Source organism: Lonchura striata, chromosome 3 (assembly GCF_050655825.1).
Source record: "Lonchura striata isolate lonStrDom1 chromosome 3, ASM5065582v1, whole genome shotgun sequence".
Lineage (NCBI taxonomy): Eukaryota > Metazoa > Chordata > Aves > Passeriformes > Estrildidae > Lonchura > Lonchura striata.
Window position 1 is genome coordinate 115508256 of NC_140705.1, and position 18067 is coordinate 115526322.

An 18067-nucleotide genomic window follows, 5' to 3' on the forward strand; every position below is an offset into this window, starting at 1 on the left:
GGAAAGGGGATTTGTAGGGCGGCTGCTGTAATCACTGCAGGGCTGGGAAAGGGGGCTGCACACTCCATAGGATCCGAAGGGCTGGCACAGGGACTGTGGGGTTCTTGCCGCCACATCCCTTTATGCCTCTGACATGGATGCTGGGGCTGGGCTTGTGACTGAAACTGGATCAGGATGTTTGGTGTATATGTTTTTTAATTGTGTAATCAGATGGATTAAGAAAAGTAGACACCCGTAGCAGATTTCTGTTGGATCTGTGTCTGTGAGAATTGGGATGCGTGCTGGAGATGGAGAGACGCTGTTGGAGAGTGGCAACAGCAGCAGGTGTGAGCTGTGAGGATGTGGAGGGCTCACAGCAGCCCCAGGTGTGAGCTGTGAGGATGATGAGGGGGCGGCTCCTTCGGTGGCTGATTTAGGGGGTTTTCCTCACATCTCTTTTGCACGGAGCTGCTGGAGGAGAGGAGTTTTTGGGGGGCTCCCGGGGCTGTCTCCTGGAAGGACGGTGGGCGCTTCGGACAGGGTCTGGGGAATCACCTGGATCCCCACCTGGATCCCCACCTGGATACGTGGAGCATTGCTCAAAGGTGGAGCCGAGGGACAAATCTTTGTGTCGAGAAGCAGCAGCCAAGGAGGTGAGCCGGTGCGCCTTTGTAGCGGGGACTTTTCCCCTTTCCCTTTGAAATTTCGTCATCCTGAGGTTGAATTGGAGGGGGCAGTCCTGTTGTCCCCCCTTTTAAGGGGTTTGGACTGAGGTAAAAAGCCCCCTTTTGCCATGGTTTGAGGCAAGGCGCTTCTTTTCTTCTCTTCTAGAGGACGCGATTGAAGGGAAGCCTACGTTTCTTTTCCCTTGTTGGGGTGAGGTGAGCGCCGGAGCGTGGCGTCAGAGTCGGGGCTGCAGAGGAAGGGAGCTGCAGCCGTGGCAGCGCTGGCAGGGCGGGGGTCGGGCTGTGCCGCTGCATTCGGGGCGCTTCTTCTGCCCCCGGCCCGGCAGCGAAGGGTGCGGCGCGGAGCCCTGCCGGCAGTGCCGGGGCTGGCCGGGGCGGAAGGGGAGCTGGGCGCGGCTGGGCTGCCGCGGGCCCGCCGGAGCCGCGCCGGTGCGAGCCGTGCGGAGCCGAGCGGAGCTTTGGCCGGGCCGGCGGGCGGGGGAGGCGGCGCGGGCGCCGCGCCGGTGCCGGCCGGTGCCGCCGCTCCGTCCGCTCCGGGCGCGGGGCTCGGGCGCCGCCGGGGCCCCCCGGGCCCGGTGCCGGCCCCGCCGGGCCGGGGGCAGCGGGCGGGGGTCTGCCGGCGCGGCGCCGCCTCTGCCTGCCGGAGGAGCCGCTTTCCTGCCGGAGCCGCGCTGCGCCCGGGGCCGGGAGCGCGGCTCCGCATCTTCCAGCCTCCCTCGCTGCGCTGGTTTTTAGGGTCTTATCGATGTGTTTTAAGGATTATGGAGCTGTTCTAAGGGCTCTTAGGAATATGTAGGAATTTTTTTTTTTAAAAGCTTCTTTGGGGGCTTTTAGGGGTGTCTTAAAGTAGGGTATTTTTATTGTATTTTAAGGGCGTTCTGAGGCTATTTTTATGTTTTTGTGGGGGTTTTAAGGCATTTTGAAGATGTGGGGTTTTTTTAGCGCATTTTTATGGGGTTTTAGGGTCTTTTCATGGCATAGAGGCTGAGGGGCAGCTTGAGGGGCACTGTGGGGCCTTGAGGGTGACAGAGGCTGGGAGCTGAGGGGGGAACAGGGGAGGGGACAGTGGGTGACACAGAGAGATGCTGAGGGGGGCAGGGGCAGCTGGAGGGTGACACAGAGAAGCTGGGGGCTGAGGGGCAGAGGAGAGGGATTAAGGGTGGCACACAGGAGCTGAGGGGCAGCTGAGAGGGGGCTTGAGGGTGACAGCCAGAGCCTGAGGGCTGGGGGGCAGAGGGAGGGGTCAGGGGTAAAGGGTGAGGCCTTGAGGGCTGGACAGTCCAGTGGAGATCAGGGCTACAGGGTACAGCTTAGGAGGCAAGTTAGGGTACAGGTACGGCACCCCTCACGCCACCCGTACCTCACCCTAAGCAGCCTTTTCCCTTTTCAGCCCCAACAACAGCAGCACAGCATAGCAAGCCTGACAGCGAGACCACACCGGAAGCCTCCCAGTGGGACAGGGCAGCGACCCTCGCACCAGGACAACGCCAGAACCCTCAGAGGACAACAGGACCCGCTGCTAAAAGGTAGGGATGACATCTGTGGGCTAGAGAGCAACAGGAAGGGGTTTGGAGGCTGAGCAGGCTTCCTTGAGTGTTTGTTTTTTTTTTGCAGGGCTATTAGGAATATTTAGGGGAATTTTGAAGGCTTTCTCTGGTGACTTTTAGAGAATTGTTATGCCTTCCTAATGGCTATTGTAGAATTCCTTGGTGCATTTTTAGTGTCAGGATGTGGGTCTGACAGGATGCCCACTGAAAATGCAGAGTACTACTGGAATGTACTGGAATGCTTTGGGAAGGTGCCAGTGGAGGGCCAGTGGGTAAGGTGCCATAATGCTGGTCTGAAGGTTGTGATTTGTGAGCAAAGCGAAGTGGTTGTGGTTAGGGTTTTATGGTGGCAGATTTCTTGAGGTGAAATCCAGCACAGAAAATATCAAGCCCCAAGCTTTGTACTGTCAGTTTGCAACAGGTATTTGGTAAGAAATAAAAAACCCTGAGTACTTGGGGATGGGAGATTTGGACTGGGAGAAATCCTGCGCTGTTTTGACATTGAGGAGGCAAAAGGAAATTTAGGACCTGACAACCCAGGGGCATTGCAGGGCCCTGTGAATAAATGAGGGATATCTACTTGGTGAAAGCAAATTCAGCAGCCCAGGTTCCTGGCGTCAGTTTGAAGGGCTCCCTTGGCACTGTCAGAAAAGCACAAGTTTGGGGGGGGGGGGCAGCTGGGGTCTGAATATATCCTTTAATATTCGGATTATTTCCAGTCAGCCTCACCCTAAGACCCAAGGAGCTCTGGGCACAATCACAGGCCATTTTCCCTGGGAAAGAAAACTCACCAGTCCAGGTTCCTGATGTCAGTTTGTAGGGCTCCCTTTTATATTTTTTATTATCTTTATTATAATATTAACTATAATTAATATTAAATATAATATAATATTAAATAAAATATATTTTATTATCTTCCCTGCAAGCAGAAGGAGGTGCAGATTCACGATGCTTTGTGCTCAAGAGGGGCAGTGAATCTCTGTGGGTGCTTCTGCCCTTTTTCCCTGACCCTAAAGAGAAGAGACACTGTCCCTGCATGGACAGTCTTGGTCTGGAAGTAGTTGGCCTCAGTAACACAGTGTTTTAAGGGCAGAGGAGAGGAGAGGTGGTTCCCATGCCTGTGGGCAGCTCTTCCCGAGAGCAGGAGAGGGGACTGCATTGTTAAGTAGGAAGTGGATGTGTTTCCCAAAGAAAACTTCAGAAATTAAGCTCCAGGGGCAAATACTGTGAGGTTCTACCACCTCCTTGAGGACAGCGTTAAAACCACAGAGGCATCAGCAGAGCTTGGAGCAGGACTGGCCAACCCCAGAGCGCCTCACGAAGCCCTCTGTGTGTCTGTGGCAGTCGAGTAGCACCTGGGGGGTGCTGAAAGTCCCAGTTCTGAGAGAAAATTCTGTTTAACTTGTACACGTTGGCTGGGTGTGTCCCCCCAGTACAGCTCGGTTCTTCTCTGAGGCGGTGCCTGACAGGGTCTCTCCCTGTTAAGGGCCGGGCGTGTTTTTGGCACAACACAGCAAAGTGGATTATTTGCCCGGCGTTCTCAGGAGAATAATGGTGAGCAGCAGAATTGCTGGGTTGTGGCTGCTGTGCAGCTAAGATCATGCAGTGATGTTTGGTGTTCTCGATTGTAGCTGAGCACGGGACCACAGCCCGGTGACCATAGGACATTCCCCGCAGGCGAGGCAGCCTCCATTGGCACGCGACGTGGATTCTCATCCCCAGATGCCAGAGAGATAAGTGGAGGGCTAAGGCCCACAGAGGGGGTGAAAGTGGGGTGCTGGGAGGGCCTTTTGAATCAGCTTTGGGGGCAGGGATGTGCAAGAAGTGTCCCCTTAGACCAGCTAAAGGGAAAGTGTCTGTTTTGATCACAGTGCTGAGGTGCTCAGGGCAGAGCAGTTCTGGTGTGTGTCCTGTCACTTGTCTCTGGTGCACTCTGTGTTCTTTGGGTCTCTCGGTCCTTTCTTCTCCTCAAAAGCTCTCTCTCCCTGTCCTGTGTCACGGGTGTCTGCACGTATTTGTCCCACAGCTGCTCTGCCCTGCTGCATAGCCTGTAATAGCACAAGTCCTGGGGACTTGAAATTTGTAATTTGCAGGGTGTAGTTGGGCTCTAGATTGTATGAGGAGATTGACATAACATGTTTGGTGCTGTTAAGTTGTCCTGCAGCCATTTGACACTAGTCCTAACTTCCTTTCAGATGCAGACAGTTCAGATCAGTGGCAGAGAGCCCCAGTCCTGGGTGAGGGTTTTCCCATGATCGGGTCAGTCATTGTTTGCATTTTCAGGGGAAGCCTAAATAGTGACCATGTTACAGCAGTGTTCTTTGCCTTTATTTTTAGGAGGTCCAGGCAGATAGCAGCAGTCAAGGCCCTGTGTGCCAGGTGAGCAGTGGACAGAAGGAGTTGTTCTTGCTCAGGTTTCAGGTTTTGGTGCAATTGTAAGCATCCACTCTTGGTTACTTTGTTTTATTTTAGGCAGTCATCTTGCAAGATGTCTCTGGTCCGGATGTCTGGATGTCCAAGGCCAGGTGGGTGCAAGCGTAAGGTCTGGGTGGGTGTGCTTTTCAGGTCAGGGGGATGTTGTTTTCACAGTATCTCAGTGTGGGTTGTTTTGCTTTGTTTTTTTGCAGGTGCTGTCGCTGCCCTAGCTGTGTGAAGGAACAGAGGCGAGCGGGTGAGTTGGCATTTTGGCACAGTGACTCACAGGTGACCCTTATGCAGCAGCATGCTAAGTGTGTACCCTTTTGTTTTTCAGGTATCCTCCAGGCAGCTTGTGGAGTCAAATTGAGACTTCAGGTGAGCCGGGGCAGCGGTGTGTCGGAGTTTCGGGGATTCCTCTTTTCGTGGGCACTAGTTGCATTTTCTGTTTTGTCTTAGGTACCCTGAGGAGGAGCGTAGCTGAAGTTTGGAAACGGCAGCACCGAAGCTGATGCAGAGAACGTCTCGCCGTCCACATCCAACTGACATTGGATTCCATCCGGTTGTCTTGCAAAAGCCAAGTGCTGGGGCCAGTAGGTGGGAGATGGGGGGAAAACCTTTACTATCACAGGAGGCTATTTGATGTTAGCTTGGAGAATAGGCCCATAGTGGGACGGGCCCCTCGGGAGCAAAGGGAGAGGGTTTCTCCTCAGCCCCCCCAGAGTCTTCGCTGGGCAGGGCAGTTCCGATCCCTCTCTGGTTCTTGTGACGTTCGCATCGGCGGCCTTCTTTGACTCTTGACGTTGTCGTGGATCTTTTCACCATAGGAGCCCGCCTTCATGTCTGGAGCTATAGCTACAGTCACCCTGTAGTCATTTCCTTCTCTAGGCCTACTGAGCTTCTTAGGCTTCCTCTTAAGTGCTTTGGCACTAACATCTTGAAAGGAGTTGCATGTCATCATCAAGTGCTACTGCCCTAGGGCTTTCTTTTCTTTGGCATCATCAGCCCATGGCTCATCTTGGGCTAGGAATCTTGGGTCCATAAGGTGAAATTGCCAGGCAGTTTCCACTTGTGTCCGTGTCACGTTGTCTGTGTCCGTGTCACGTTGTCTGTGTCATAGGCCTTTGTTACATCTCCATGCTTTAGCAACATCATTTTGTGCCGTATTGGCCATATTTTGCTCACGTACCTTCCCGGATATCAATTATTCTGGCATTTTTACATATTCACTTTTTGGGTCCGGACGATGTACACGAGATGTTCTCATCCATCTTCATTCTCAGTTTTGGTAGCCCTTCTCATGGACTTCCGTACGGAGCTTATTAGCCCCTCATCACCTGACCACAGTAGTTCCGTAGCATCTGCCTTCTCAAAGGATATAGGGCTCAAAAATTAGTCTTCTGGAGAATTATATCAAGTCCTCACTTATCTTGTATCTCTGTCAGCTTACGTTGTATGCACTTATGATGCACCTACCTGTGTCTGCTTCTATTGTATGTGCGTATGTTGCGCCTACCTATGTTAGCTTATATTGTTTGTGCTTACACTGTATGTACCTACGTTGGCTTATGTTGTTTGTGCTTATACTGTACGTACCTACGTTGGCTTATGTTGTTTGTGCTTATACTGTATGTACCTACGTTGGCTTATGTTGTTTGTGCTTATACTGTATGTACCTACGTTGCCTTATGTTGTTTGTGCTTATACTGTATGTACCTAACGTTGGTTTATGTTGTTTGTGCTTATACTGTACGTACCTACGTTGGCTTATGTTGTTTGTGCTTATACTGTATGTACCTACGTTGCCTTATGTTGTTTGTGCTTATACTGTATGTACCTACGTTGGCTTATGTTGTATGCACCTCTGTTGTGGCAATTATGATCGGAGCTGCCTTGCCCGGGCAAGTAGTCACGCTCAGGTAGAGCAGTTATAAAGCTTTGCCGTTCATCTGTTCTCTACGGGGTTTGGGGTACAACACTGATGGGCCCAGAGTTGGTATAGCTCCTAGCTCTCAGATAGTCAGTCACTGACCGCCTCCCCTTGTCTCGTAGGTCCCCGGGTCCCTACAGAATTTCCTGGAATCTACCATTTGACATGGAGGTCCTGCGGTCAGAAGAAGCGTTTAAGCATATTCTTCAGTGCAGCGTTTCACGTAAGGGTGGCAGCCAGCGTGTCAGCAGAAGAATGTGTGAGAGTGTGACTGTCTGTGTCTGTCTGTGAGAGTTTGTGTGTGCTTGTGTCTGCAGCTGTGTGTGTGTGTGGAGCAGATACAACCTTGTGTGTATGGCCTTTGCCTTTCAGGGGGGGTTTTCATCAGGCAGGAGGATTTTTTGGGAGTCTCCGGAGCGAGTTGCCGTGAATGTGAGTTTGTGCGTAACGCGAAGGGGGCGTGCACGTCGGCGGAGCGTTTTGCGCCGTTTTTGTTCCGGGTGCGTCATAACAATAAAAGCGTTGTGGACTTTTCTGAAATGGAGACACGGTTATATTGTGTCAATATGTATTTGGCTTGTAGTACATTATATTGTTCTGTCTTTGCAGTTGTTCCTGTCTTTTGATGTATTTTGCTGTATGTAAATTGGACTTGTACTTGTGTGCCTAGGTATGATGTATTCTTTGTTGTATTTGTCTCTGTACTTGCATTTGTATGCATTGTTTCCCTGTGTATTGCTGAAGTTTAAGGGAATAAAGATTAATCAGCCCTAATAATGATGCCTCTTACCCTCTGCCCTGCCCACCATTCATCTCCTGTCTTTCTTTGGTGTGGTTGAGTCCTATCATTTTCACCCTTTTTCTCCCTTTGCCTCTTACTTTCCTCTTTAGTCTATTCCTCACTTTATCCTTCCATGTGTAACTCTTTGTCTCTGGCTGTGTTTTCCTTTGTTTCCATTTCTAACACATCTCTATGTTTCTCTAACCCTATTTCCTTCTCACCCTATTTTCTTCCATTCCTCTACATGTATTTCCCCATGTCTCTTTGTCTGTCTCTTTCAATCTAGGTTTCACTATGTTTTCTTCTTTTTTTTTTCTTTGTCAGCCTTTGTCTTTCTAACACTTGCTATCATTGTCTTTGTCTCTGACCCTTTTTCCTTTTCTGTCCAACTTTAACTTTTTTGTCTAACTCTCTATTTCTTTCTCTCTTGAACCCTACCTTGTGTTCAGTCTCTCCATTTGTTTTCCTGTAGGTTTTCAGCTCTATTTCTTCTTTTTCTTGTCTCTCTATTTGCTTTTCTCTTTCATTTCAAGTGCTTCCTTTTCTGTTTGTCTTTCACTCTTTTTCTCCTTACCCCTCCTTTCTTTTGCCTTTCTCTTTCCAATCTGACTTTTTTAGTTTTTCTTTTTATCTCTCTTTTATTTTTCTTGCTCTGTTTTCTTCTTACTCTCTTCCTTTTCTTCTTCTCACTCTTTCTTCTTGCTCTCTTCTTCTCTCTTCTTCTTCCTCTCACTATCCTCGTCTTCTCCTCGCTCTCTCCTCTTCTTCTCACTCCTCTTCCTCCTCTCTCCTCACTCCTCTTCCTCCTCTCTCCTCACTCCTCTTCCTCCTCTCTCCTCTTCTTCTCACTCTCTCTCCTCTTCTTCTCGCTCTCTCCTTTTCTTCTCACTCCTCTTCCTCCTCTCCTCTTCTCACTTTCTCCTCTTCCTCCTCTTTCTTCTTCCTCTGACACTCTCCTCTTCTTCTTACTCTCTCCTTTCACTCTCCTCTTCTTCTCACACTCTCCTTTTCTTCATCTCACTCTCTCCTTCTCACTCGCTCCTCTTCCTCCTCTCTCCTCACTTTCTCCTCTTCCTCCTCTCCTCTTCTTCCTCTCTCCTCTTCTAGTTCTCTCTTCTTCTCACTCTGTCCTCTTCTCACACTCTCTCCTCACACTCTCTCCTCTTCTCACACTCTCTTCATCTCTCTCTCCTTTTCTCCTCACTCTGTCCTCTTCCTCCTCTCTCCTCTTCTTCCTCTCACTCTCTCCTCTTATTCTTCTCACCCTCTCCTCTTCTTCATCTCACTCTCCCCTTTTCTTCTCACTCTGTCCTCTTCCTCCTTTCTCCTCACTTTCTCCTCTTCTTCCTCTCTCTTCTTCTTCCTCACTCTCTCCACTTCTCACCTCTCCTTCTCTCTCTCCTTTTCCTCCTCTCTCTCTCCTTTTCCTCTCCTCTTCTTCTCACTTTCTCTTCTTCCTCCTCTTTCTTCTTCCTCTGACTCTCTCCTCTTCATCTTACTCTCTCCTCTCACTCTCCTCTTCTTCATCTCACTCTCTCTTCTTCTCACACTCTCCTTTTCATCTCACTCTCTCCTTCTCACTTGCTCCTCTTCCTCCTCTCTCCTTTTCTCACTTTCTCCTCTTCCTCTCCTCTTCTTGTTCTCACTCTCTTTTCTTCTTCTCACGCTCTCCTCTTCTTCTCACTCTCTTCTTCATCTTTCTCCTTTTCTTCTCAGTCTCTTCCTCCTCTCCTCACTTTCTCCTCTTCCTCCTCTCACTTCTTCCTCCTCTCTCTTCTCACTCTCTCCTCTTCTTCTCACTCTCTCCTCTTCTCACACTCTCTTCTTCATCTCTCTCCTTTTCTCCTCCTCTCTCCTCTTCCTCCTCTCTCCTCTCTCCTCTTCCTCCTCTCTCCTCTTCCTCCTCTCTCCTCTTCCTCCTCTCTCCTCTTCCTTCTCTCTCCTCTTCTTCTCACTCTCCTTCTCTCTCTTATCTTCCTCCTCTCTCTCTCCTTTTCTTCCTCTCACTCCTCTTCCTCCTCTCTTCCTCTTGTCACTCTCTCCTCTCTTCTTCTTCTCACACTCTCTTCATCTCTCCTTTTCTTCTCACTCTCTCCTCTTTCTCCTCTCTCCTCTTCTTCTCACTCTCTCTTCTCACTCTGTCCTCTTCTTCTCACACTCTCTTCATCTCACTCTCTCCTTTCCTTCTCTCTCTTTCCTCTTCCTCTTCTCTCCTCCTTCGCACTCGCTGCTCTTCCTCCTCTCTCCTATTCTTCTTCTCTCTCCTCTTCCTCCTCTCCGTCTCCTCTTCTTCCTCTCACTTTCTCCTCTTCCTCCTCTCTCTTCTTCCTCCTTTCTTCTTCTTCTCACTTCTTCCTCCCACTCTCTCCACTTCTCACTCTCTCCTCTTCATCTCACTCTCTCCTTCTCACTCTCTCCTCTCTCTCATCTTCCTCCTCTCTCCTCTTCTTCCTCTCACTTACTCCTCTTCCTCCTCTCTCTTCCTCTTGTCACTCTCTCCTTTCCTTCTCACACTCTCTTCTTCCTCTCACGCTTTCCTCTTCTTCTTGCTCTCTCCTGTCCTTCTCACACTCTTCTTCATCTCTCTCCCTTTCTTCTCACTCCTCTTCCTCCTCTCTCCTCTTTTTCTTCTCACTCTCTTGTCTTCTTCATCTCTCTTTTTCCTTACTCTCTCCTCTTCCTGCTCTCTCCTTTTCTTCTTCTCCCTCTCTCTCTCCTTATCACTCTCTCCTCTTCTTCTCACTGTCTCCTTCTCTTTCTCTCTTTTTTTTCCTTTCTGTACTTAGAATAAAAAAGCAGGAGTAGAAAATACTGTGCTCCGAGGAAGTAAAAAAAGAAAACAACTTTAAAAATAAAAATTTCTACTCCCTGGGAGCATCAAAGTAAAAATAAAAATTTTTACTCCCTGGTAGCATCAAATTTTCTACTGCTGCGCCTGACAATCTTTTTGGGTAGGGGAGGGGTCTGTCTGGTAGCCACACCCCCACCCTGAATCCTCCCTCTACCCTAACCCCTTCCCTGACCCACCCTCCACCCCCTCCCCCACACCCTGACCCCGCCCCTAACCACGCCCCCAATGCTGACCCCCTCCCCCTAACCCCCACCCCGTCCTTACCCCCTCCCCTGGCCCCGCCCCCAGCCACACACCCTCCCCTGACTTCTACTGATACCTATTAAGATACGTATAAAAATCTGAAATAAAATATAATAGGAATAAATGTAAGAAATTATGAAAATATAATTTTCCATCAATATCCATTACAAATCCGAATGTGAATATAAATATGAAAAATAGAAAAATAAAGCATATTGAAATGCAGCTTAAGAGGAAAGCTTTTTTCTTTCGGTTCCTGTCGGGTCGCAGGCAGGCTTTTTGTTCCGTTCTTTCCCGCGCGGACGCTTTGGGGCGTTCGCTGCCGAGGCCGTGCCGGCGGGGACGGCGCGGTGCTGCCGCCGTGTGGGCAGAGAGCGGTACTGCAGCCCCCCAGCCAGTGCCCGGCAAAACCACCGAGTGGCTTGGCGCGGACTCGCTTGAAAAGTGCTGCCGCCTTGTGGGCACAGGGCGGTACTGCAGCCCGGCTGCCTTCTTGGGAGCGGCTAGGCACGGACTCGCTTGAAAAGTGCTGCCGCCTTGTGGACAAAGGGCGGTACTGCAGCCCGGCCGCCCTCTTGGGAGCGGCTTGGCGCGGACTCGCTTGAAAAGTGCTGCCGCTTTGTGGGCACAGGGCGGTACTGCAGCCCCGCCACCCACGGCCGCCCTCTTGCGAGTGGCTTGGCGCAGACTCGCTTGAAAAGTGCTGCCGCCTTGTGAACACAGGGCGGTACTGTGGCCCCACCACCCACGGCCGCCCTCTTGGGAGTGGCTTGGCGCGGACTCGCTTGAAAAGTGCTGCCGCCTTGTGGACAAAGGGCGGTACTGCAGCCCGGCCGCCCGCGGCCTCCCTCTTGCGAGTGGCTTGGCGCAGACTCGCTTGAAAAGTGCTGCCGCCTTGTGGGCACAGGGCGGTACTGCAGCCCCCCCAGCCAGCGCCCGGCAAAACCGGCGGGAGGGGCGAGGGGCGGCAGCGAGCGGCGAGCGGGGCGGTGTCTGTGAGTGAGGGGAGGGCTGGAGGCGGCTCCGCGGCGGCGCCGGATTAGGATGGCAGCGGCGAGGGAGGCTTTCTGTCCCGTTCCGGCCGCCGTCCGTACCGGAACGCTTTGTGCCTTTCTGTCCCTCGCCGGCCGCCGTCCCGCACGTGTCGGGAGCCCGGCGCCGCCGTGATGGCGGCGGGCGGTGGGACCGAGCTCGGGCGGCTCTGGAGGCGCTGCTGGAGGTGGGATTCGGGGCCCGGCGCGCTGAGGGCGGCGGCACCGGGGGGACAGCGGGGGAGGGCGGGCGGGAGCAGCCGGAGGGGACCCGGCACCGGGAATGGGATTGGGGGGGGGCGGGACACACGGACAGGCCCCGGAGCCCTCGGGACCCCCAAAACTCCACCGGGACCCCCAAAAAACCCCCCGGGACCCCTCAGAACCCTCTGGGACCCCCCAAAAATAACCGGGAGCCCCCCGGTCCCGCAGGGCGAAGGCGCTGGCGCTGACCGGGAACCGGGGAGTGGAGCCGGCCATGGACTGGTGAGGGGGGACCCCAAGAACACTCCCGGGACCCCCAAAAATACCCGGCGGGATCCCCCCAAAACAGCCCCGGGATCACCAAAAACAGCCTCGGGAACCCAAAAATTCCCTTCAGAAGCCCCAAAAATCCCCCTGGGACCCTCAAAAACCCCCTGAGACCCCCAAAATTCCCTTCAGGACCCCAACCCCCCCCCCCCAGGACCCCCAAAATTCCTCCCAAAAACCCCCTGAAACCTCCAAAATTCTCCCCAGGACTCCAAAGCCCTCCCTGGGACGCCCAAAATTCTCTTTGGGACCCCAAAACTCCCCCTGTGACCTCCAAATTTCCCTTTAGGACCCCTGAAATTCCTCCTGGGACCCCCAAAACCCCCTGAGACCCCAAAAGTCCTCCTGGGATGCCCCAAAAACCTTCTAGAACCCCCCAGGACCCCCTCCAATTTTGGGTCCCCCCCCGATTCGGGGTTCCCCCCGGTTTTTGGGTCCCCAGGCTGGTGGCTCATGAGGACGACCCCGACTCGGACCCCGAACTCCCCCCGGGTTTGGGGGCGCCGCCCGCGGGCCTGGGGGGGCCCCGGCAGCCGCCGGCCCCCGAGGACGAGACCCAGAAGTGAATTTTGGGGGTCGGGGGGGAATTTGGGGTTTGGGAAGGAAATTTTGGGGTATGGGGAGCTCAGGGATATTTTGGGGTTCAGAGTGGTTAATTTGGGGTTTCAGGGTGTTTATGGGCAGGGTTTTCGGGTATTCTCGGGAGGGCTTTGGGGTATTCTTTGGTGGGTTTTAGGGTATTTTTGGGTGGATTTTTTGGGATATTTTTGGGACGGTTTTGGGTTGGTTTTGAGGCATTTTATGGTGAGTTTTTTGGATATTTTTAGGAGGGTTTGGGTAGTTTTGGGTGGGTTTTTTGGGGGCATTTAGGACGATTTTGGGGTATTTTTGGGTGGGTTTTGGGCTGAAGGCGGCTCAGCGGCGGCGCTGGAGAAGGATGGCAGCGGCGAGGGGGGCCCGGCGGGGCCCTGCCTTTGCCAGCCCCTCCTGCCGCCCTCCTTGGAATGGTTTGGGGCAGTATGGGGTTATTGAGGTAGGAGTAATTATTTTGTTGTTGTTGATTTAATGTGGTGTTTTTTTGTTTGTTTGTTGTTGTCGTTTGATGTATTTGGTTTGTAGAGCAGGAACTGTAGACAGAATCCTGCAGAAGTAATATGGAATTTGTCCTCCCAAAACCCACCCGGCTTCCAACCACTTTCAGCACGTGGTCTTCCTTAGCAGCACATGGTACCCCACACTTGGGAGCCGGTGCACTCTACTTTTCTCTCCTCCTTTGCTGACAGATCCTGCTGAGGCTGAGGACAAAGCCCTACCCCTACACAGACAAGGCAGCAGACCTGGTTCGGGAAGCCAGCGTGCTCCAGGCTGCTCCAGGACTCTGATCAAACATCAGCATCCCCGTCTCTCACGTTGATGGTATGTGGTAACCCCTTAAGAACAGAATTCCACCTTTTCTAACCCTAAGCAGCAAACTGGGGATGGGTAACTCTAGAAATCTAGAAATCCTGTCATGTAAGGACCTCCAGGTTTCAGCCCTCCGTGTGTCCTTGGTATCAGAAGCTGGAATTGCAGAGTTGCCACTTTACCTCCAAACGTAATTTTTGATGTGGTTGTGCCACTTTAACAGTATATGAAATCTCTCTTCGTGTTCTTGCAGCAGCATTTTCGAACCACAATGGAAATCTAGTCCTTCTGCCCGGAGCTGTTCACAGAATTGTGGAATTCCAGATGGGTTTGGATGGGAAGGCACCTTTTTTTTTGCAGCATTAGATTTTTGCAGCATTGCAGCTTTTCAAGCTTCTAAGTAAGTTACTTCATTCAGATTTAAACTCTCTTGAAGCATGCTTGATATGGTTTGTTTTTTTCATTGTTATGTTAGTTTTTGTTTTGGTTTTAATTTGGCTTTCTTTTTTGCCTGGCGTAGGAAAATTTTACAGCTCTCACTTTTTTCTTCTCCAGTTGAGTATTACCAGTGTTACCTTCTTAATTCAAAAACCATTTGCTGTATGGAAAAAGCACCTTGCCTTTGTGAAGGGCCAGGTGGGAACTGTTTTAATGGCCAGTGGCACAGCCCCGTAGCACACAATTCCCAGGAAGTGGGGAGCCCTCTGCCAGGCAGAGCCACCTGGCCAGGTTCCTGCGGGTGCTGCTGCTGTACCCGGCTGATGAGGTGAGAAGCAGCTTGGCTTTACTGCCAAAATAAAACTCACCCGTTTTCCTATGAATCCCAGCAAAGTGGTCCCAAAGGCTCTGTCACTCAGTCTCTGCTTCCATTGGTGTGGAGAGGCTGGATCCCAGTTATCACCCCAGCAGTGCCCCTGCCTCCCTTTTCCCCACTTTTCTGTTCCAGTCGTGCGAAACATTCAGGCTTTGTTTTCTTCCCCCTGCGGTTCACTGCAGATCCCAGAAAACCCACAGGAGGGAAGATCATTCCTTGTGCTTCCACCTCCAGGTGAGAGAGGAGATGGTCACATCCTAGGAGCCTGATTTTGGAATGTTTTATGGAATTGGCCCAGTGGCTTTTACTTCTGGGGTTCCTGGAGTCTGTCCCTGGCAGGTCCAGCCTGTGCTTCAACTGAGAGCCCTCAGTCCGCAGGGAAGTGAACCTTTGGGGAAGTTCTTACAGCTCTGCTTAGTGCTTTATGAATGGTGATGATTTTCTGGAAGTAGGCTGTCCATTCTGACCCTTTTTCTTCCCTCTCCCTGCAGACTGTACCTGCTGAGAGGCTGAGGTGAGACCAGGATCTGTAAAATCCCTGACTCTCCGTGTTTTCCTGAGGCTGAAGCCGTGTTTGCTGTCAGTGACGACAGGGTGGGAGATGCTAAACACTGAAAACTTTGGGGTTTTTCCCCTGAACTCCCCAAGACTCTCTGCAGCTGTGCCCTGTCTCTCTCTTGAAAGAGTTTCTGGATTTACAAAGGTTTTTACATTCTGCAATATTTATCTATAACTCGATTAAAAAGAATCATACTGTATCAATGTGGTGTTAATTACTTTGTTTGAGTCGGTTAATTAAAGCAAATTGTTGGTAAGGGGTTTGAACATCCCTTAGTTGGAGCTGGCAGCTCTTATTTAATTTCTCTTCATTCCTTTAATTTCTTTCAATTATTTCTTGAGCCATTACTGCAATTAGGATGTACAGTAAGGACAAGAGCATTTCTGCCCTGCTGGATTGGGAAATCCGAGCCCAATTCCTTGGAGAGATTGAGGGGATGGGGATCTGTGCCTCAAGCTGGGTTTTGACAGTGGGAATTTGGTGAGGAAGGAAGAGGAGAGATCCCACGGAAAGTGGCTGAGGCCAGTTCCGCTGGCTTTGGGTGCTCCTACCCCCGAGAAAATCATCCTGGCTGAAGGGAACTGGAAGAAGCCAGGGGGCTGCGCCGGGGGCTGTGCAGGGACCCCAAACCCTGGTCAGGGGCGCTGGGCAGTGCCAGCTGCAGAGGAACGCTGCAGAGGGGCTGCGCTGGAGCCCCTCAGCTTCCATGCAGAGATGCTGGCACTGCGGGGCTTTCGGGACACTGCCGAGAGGCTCCGCTGCCAGAGCCGGGGAGTTCTCCCGTTCTTTTCTGTCGTGCTGGGCACTTGGCAAGTCCTTAGAGCCCCGCAGGCTGCCAGTGCCAGCGGAGCAGCTGGAATCACAGACGGTCACACAGAAATCGGGCTGGGAGAGCAAATGAGCCGTTCCATGTTGTTTTTCACAACGCGTTTTGGATTTATACCAGAATCTCTTCTCTCCCCTCAGACCCCGTACCCCTGAGTTCTGAGTTTCCTCACAGAAATGTCTCGGCCTGCACCGGGAAAAAGAAAATTCCCTGGCACGGCGGGGAGCGGCGGGGTTTGGGGGTGCTGGGGCGGCACGGGGGTCCCCGCGCCCCGGCCGGTCTCGGTCAGCCCCGGGAAATCGCCGCCGCCGCCGGCTCGGCCCCGGCGCCGCCCCGGTGCTCCGGCCCGAGAGAGACCCCGACCCGCCCGCCGGGGCAGAGGCGGCACCGCCGGGAGCCGAAGCGGCAGCCCCGGGCCCATCCCGGCGGGCCGGGAGCGATGGCCCCGCCTCCATCCCGGGCGGGCCGGAGCCTCAGGGGCGGGGCCGGGCCGGAGCCTCAGGGGCGGGGCCGGCGCTGGCTCAGGTGCGCGGGACCGCGGGGCACCTGCGTGGGGTGGGGCCGAGCTTATTTAAGTGCCGGGAATCGCTGCAGCCGCCATTTGCTCACTCGGAGCGCGGTGCGGGTGGTGGGTTCTGTGCGGGCTCCGCAGCTTCGCCCGTCTCTCCTTCTCCCCCTTTACACTTCCTTCCTCCTGCTCCCATTCCCCTTCTTTCCCTGCCTTTCCCCCGTTTTCCTGTCCTCCCCAAAGCCGACTGCTTTCGCTCCCCTTTTGTGCCCCCTTCTACTCTTCCTTCCTTCTGCTCCTATTCCCCTTCTTTGTCTTCCTCCTTTTCCTTCTCGTCCCATTTCGGCCTCCCGTCCCACCATCTACCCTTCCTTCGTTTTCTCCATATTTCTGTTTTTTATCCCCTAAACCCACTCTCCCTCCTCCCCCAAACGCGACGCCCCCCACTCGTCCCTCACCTGTCCCTGCCCCGCTGCTCCGTTCCATTCCCCCTCTCTCCCTCCTCTGTCCCGTCCCTCTTTCCCCCTGCCGGCCTTTCGCTTCCCCGCCCGCTTTCCTCCGCAGCCCGACCTCCCTCCCCACCTTCCCGCATGCCCCGCTCTGCCTCCTCTCTTCCCGTCCCTTTTTCCTTCTTTCCTCGCAGCCGCGGGGCTCGGGGCGCCGCAGAATAAAGCCCAGAGGGCCGGAGCCGGCGCCCCCCGCCCTCGCTGGGGTCCCCACACGGGGCCGGAGCCGCTCTGCGGGTCCCCCCATTGCAGTCCAATACACGGCCCGACACTGCCGGGGTGCGGCTTTCCCGACATCACACTGGGGGTCGGGCTGGGGGTCGGGAGGGGGTCCTGGGGTGAGGAGGGTGGGGGGGTTAGGAAGGGCCCCCTCATTAGGAGGGGGTCCCGGGGGAGGAGGGTGGGGGGAGGGGGATAGGAAGGGCCCCCTCCGGAGGAGGGGGTCCGGGGGAGGGGGGCGGGGTGGAGGGGGGGGCCTTCCCCCCTCCAGCCCCGGCCCCTCCCCGGGACCCCCTCCTCCGGACCGGGGCCCGGGGGGGTTGGGGGGTGGGGGGGGAGGGCGGGGGGGGCGGGGGGGGGTGGGGGGGAGGGTGGGGGGGGCGGGGGGGGTGGGGTGGGGGGGGGAGCAGGGGGGGCACGTCACTCTGTGCCGTAAACAGACATTTAAAAAAAAAAAAAACCAAATGGCCGGCCGTTCCCCCCTTCCCACCCCACCCCCCCCCCCGCCCCCCCCTCCCACCCCGCCCCCCCCTCCCACCCCACCCCCCCCGCCCCCCCTCCCACCCCACCCCACCCCCCCCGCCCTCCCCCCCCACCCCCCAACCCCCCCCGGGCCCCGGTCCGGAGGAGGGGGTCCCGGGGAGGGGCCGGGGCTGGAGGGGGGAAGGCCCCCCCCTCCACCCCGCCCCCCTCCCCCGGACCCCCTCCTCCGGAGGGGGCCCTTCCTATCCCCCCCCCCACCTTCCTCCCCCGGGACCCCCTCCTAATGAGGGGGCCCTTCCTAACCCCCCCACCCTCCTCCCCCCAGGACCCCCTCCCGACCCCCAGCCCGACCCCCAGTGTGATGTCGGGAAAGCCGCACCCCGGCAGTGTCGGGCCGTGTATTAGACTGCAATGGGGGGACCCGCAGAGCGGCTCCGGCCCCGTGTGGGGACCCCAGCGAGGGCGGGGGGCGCCGGCTCCGGCCCTCTGGGCTTTATTCTGCGGCGCCCCGAGCCCCGCGGCTGCGAGGAAAGAAGGAAAAGGGGAATGGGGAACGAGAACAGGGGAGCAGAGGGGGCGCTCAAGGGGAGGGTGACAGGGACAGGGGGCAGGTGGGGGCAGGTCGGGGTGTGCAGGGGGCTGGGGGAAGGCAGGGTGAAGGAAGAGAAAGATTGAAGGCAGCTTTGGGGAAGGAGGCGGAATATGTGGAGGGGGAAAGGTATCACGGAAAGGCGGCAGGAGGAACCGGGAGCGC

General features: G+C 54.4%; 1 long non-coding RNA gene across 7 annotated transcripts; it reads left to right on the top strand.

Moving 5' to 3' along the window:
- Window positions 1-1320: 1320 nt before the first annotated feature.
- On the top strand, window positions 1321-14970 carry LOC144248491 (uncharacterized). 7 transcript variants are annotated; one of them, XR_014954170.1, is made up of 7 exons: window positions 1321-1457; window positions 2056-2191; window positions 3844-5224; window positions 6680-6780; window positions 13278-13798; window positions 14395-14446; window positions 14704-14970. It is a non-coding gene; the product is annotated as an uncharacterized LOC144248491 (long non-coding RNA). The 7 variants fall into 7 exon arrangements; XR_014954168.1 differs by lacking the exon at window positions 1321-1457 and having other exon boundaries at window positions 1467-2191; window positions 13278-13410; window positions 13652-13798; XR_014954169.1 differs by lacking the exon at window positions 1321-1457 and having other exon boundaries at window positions 1467-2191; window positions 3844-4471; window positions 4550-5224.
- Window positions 14971-18067: the final 3097 nt, after the last annotated feature.